The sequence below is a fragment of the Capsicum annuum genome, chromosome 9 (genome assembly GCF_002878395.1).
Source record: "Capsicum annuum cultivar UCD-10X-F1 chromosome 9, UCD10Xv1.1, whole genome shotgun sequence".
In the NCBI taxonomy this organism is placed as follows: Eukaryota; Viridiplantae; Streptophyta; class Magnoliopsida; order Solanales; family Solanaceae; genus Capsicum; species Capsicum annuum.
In genome coordinates, this window is record NC_061119.1 from 101,264,717 (window position 1) to 101,268,565 (window position 3,849).

The window sequence follows — 3,849 nt, forward strand, 5'->3', positions numbered from 1 at the left end:
TTATGCCTGAGGTTGAGTCTTTGGATGCGGTTGTTATATGTACTATTTTGGTGTTACGTTAGTCATCCCTAGATTTATTTGATTCAGGATCCAATTATTCATATGTGTCTTCTTATAGTGCTACACGATTAGAGTTATCTTGGGATTTATTATCTATGACTTTGCATGTATCTACTTCTGTGGCCGATTCTGTCATAGTGGATCGGGTGTTCAGATCCTATGTCGTGACTAATAGAGATGTTGATACTCATACTGATCTTATTATTTTGGATATGGTGAACTTTGATTTAATTCTGGGCATGGACTGGTTATCCTACTACCATGTTGTCATGGATTGTTTTGCCAAGACCATTACCTTAGCTATTCCTAGTATACCCTCAATCGTGCAACAAGAAGCAGTTAGTCGCGAGCTGATAGGGGTTATTTCTCATTTTCATTATAGAAGGCTTATTTTAAGGGGTTACAAGTCTTATCTCGCTTATATTTGTGATACTAGTATGAAGAGTCCATTGCTTGAATCTGTTATTTTGGTCATTAAGTTTCCTAATATGTTCCCTACCAACCATCCTGGTATTCCTCCTTCCTGTGAGATTGATTTTTTATTGATCTCGAGCGTGGCACCCAACCTATTTCTATGACAACTTACCATATGGCTCCTGTCAAGCTTAAGGAGTTGAATTCTTAGTTTTAGGATCTTCTTGGTAAGCATTTTATTAGATAGAGTGTGTCTCCTTGGGGAGCTCTTGTTTTGTTTGTAAAGATGAAGTATAGCTCCATGTATATGAGTATTTATTATAGGCAGATTAATAAGGTGATGGTGAAGAACCATTATCCTATTTCCTGCACTGATGATTTGTTTTACAAACTTCAGGGAGAGGCAGTATTTTCTAAGGTTAATTTGAGATCTGGTTACCATCAGTTGAGGATTCTGGTTGAGGATATCCCAAAGGCATCTTTTAGAACCCATTATGGACATTATGAGTTCTTGGTGATGTAATTTGGGTTGACTAATGCCCCAACCGTGTTCTTGGATTTGATGAACCAATTGTTCAGACCTTAATTGGATTCCTTCATGGTTATATTCATCAATGCCATCCTTGTGTATTTGAGGACTAGAGAGGAGCATTCAATATTTAACGACTGTGATCCAAACTTTTAGATATTATGTGCTTTTCTCCAAATTCTCTAAGTGTGAGTTTTGTCTTTAGTCAATGACATTACTTAGATATGTGATGTCTAAGGATGGTGTGATAGTAGACCTGACAAATATTGAGGCGATTTGTAGTTGGTCTAGACCTACATCTCCTACTGAGATTCATAACTTTATTAGTTTGGCTGGTTATTACTGATACTTCATCGAGGGGTTGCTACTATTTTAGCACCTATCGCTAAATTAACTCGGAAGAAGGTTCCCTTCTGATGGTCCAAGAAGTTACGAGCTTTGGAAAGCTCAAGGATTTTCTTACTTCAGTTTCTGTTTGAGGTTGAGGGATTCACTGTGTATTGTGATGCTTTAGGTGTTGTTCTTGGTTGTGTTTTGATGTAGAAGGGTCATGTTATTTCTTATGCTTTGAGGCAGCTTAAGATTCACGATTGCAACTACCTTACTCATAATTTGGAGATGGCAGTGGAATTTTTCATATTTATGATTTGGAGACATTATCTTTATCTCGTGCATTGTGAGATTTTCATTGATCATTACAGCCTTTAGCATCTTATGATCTAGAGAGAGCTTAATACTAAATACCATAGATGGATAGAATTACTTAAGTATTATGACATCTTCATCTTGTATCATTCAGGCAAGGCAAATATAGTAGCCTATGCCTTGAGTCGGAAGGCAGTGAGTATGGGTAGCTTGGCTTGTATTTTAGTTTCTCTAAGGCTGTTGGTAGGACATTCAGTCCTTAGCAAAATTGATGGTTCACCTTGATATTTCAGATCCCAGGAGGATTCTTCCTAGTGCTGAGGCAAAGCCATTGCTTTTTGAGAAGATTCAGGATCATCAATTTAATGATAGTAAGATTCGCTTCCTTCATAATCAGGTGTTGAGAGGCGAGTCTGAGAGGATCACCATAGATTTTGAGGGTGTTTTGAGATATGATTGCTTCATTTGTGCTTCAAAGATTGATTACTTGATTTAGTTGATTCTTCATGAGGCTCACAATTCTAGATATTTTATTCATCCAGGCACAACTAAGATATATAGAGATTTGAGATAACATTACTGGTGGAGTGGCATGAAAAGATATATGGCATATTTTATAGCTCATTGCCTATGTTATCAATAGGTAAAGGCAGAGCAATAGCGACCAGGTGGATTGACTCAGATATTGCCCATTCCTAAGTGGAAATGGGAGTCGATTACCATGGATTATTTTAGTAGTTTTCCTCGTACTTCTCATAGTTTCGATGGTATTTGGGTCATCGAGGATCGATTGAAAAAGTTAGTCTAATTTATTTCTACACATATATCTTTCAGTGTTGAGAGGTTATCCTGTATCTATGTCTGTGAGATAGTCTATTTGAATGGTATGCCTAGATCTATTATTTCGTATTGGGGTTCTGTGTTCACTTTTAGCTTTTGGAGAGCTTTCTAGGAGTAGTTAGGCACTCAGGGGGATCTTAGTACAACTTTCTATGCTCACATAGATGGTCAGTTTGAGCAGACTATTCAGGTGCTTGAGGATATGCTCTGAGCTTGTGCTATGGAGTTTCAGCGTCAGTGGGAGGAGAACTTAGCCTTGGCATAGTTCACATATAATAATAGTTATCATTGGAGTATTGATATGTCAACTTTTGAAGCCTTGTATAGTAGGAGATGTCGTTCTCCAATTGTGTAGTTTGAGACTTTTGAGATTCAACACTACAGTATTGATTTGCTTTAGGAGTCATTGGATAGAGTCAGTGTGATTCAGGATAGGTTGAGAGTAGCTCAAAGTAAGCCGAAGGCCTATGTGGACAATAGGCTCTATGCCTTGATATTTGAAGTTGGTGATTGGATATTCCTATGTGTGTTACCCAAGAAGGGTATGATGAGGTTTGGGAGGAAGGGAAAGCTTAGTTCAACATATATTGGGTCATTTAAGATTCATTGTGTAGTTGGTGAGATAGTTTAGGAGTTAGCTTTACCTCCATATTTTTCTGCTATCCATCAAGTTTTCCATGTTTTATGTAGTGGTGATACATTCCTGATCCATCATATGTGCTTAGATTGGACTTAATCTTGTTGGATAAGTGCTTGACCTTCTGGAGGAGCCTGTGATCATTTTCGCTAATGATGTTGGGTGGTTACGTACTATGGAGATTCTAGTAGTTAAGGTTCAGTGAAGGCACCTCCTAGTTGAGGAGGCCACTTGGGAGATCAAGCATGAGATATCTACCTAGTATCCTTACCTGTTTGAGACTTCAGGTACATCCTAATCCTTAACTTTCATGGTTAAAAATTCCAAAACCCTTGAGGTTTTATTTTAACCTCAAATTAACTTGGATTTCTCCTCTTCTTGAGGGTAATGACTCCTTGAGCAAGAGGGAACATTGGGTTGACTTCAGAAATATGATTTTCCGTAAATAGGATCCAAATGGGATTTTGGTGTGATTTTTTGATCTGAAACACAATAGCTTAATATGGGTATTATTATTCTTGTGTTGATGAGTAGAATGTGGTTTTGATAGCTTGGCATCTTGTGGAATCTTCTTAGAAGGGAAAATAGTGATTTAGTGGATCTTTTGAGCTTTCTTTGTCATCTAGTAGACTAGGTTTTACCCCTTGTTAGATTGAGCTAATTCATATTATATATAAGATATTGTGTTGGATTTGAGATGGATTTTTGATCTTGTTGTGATAAA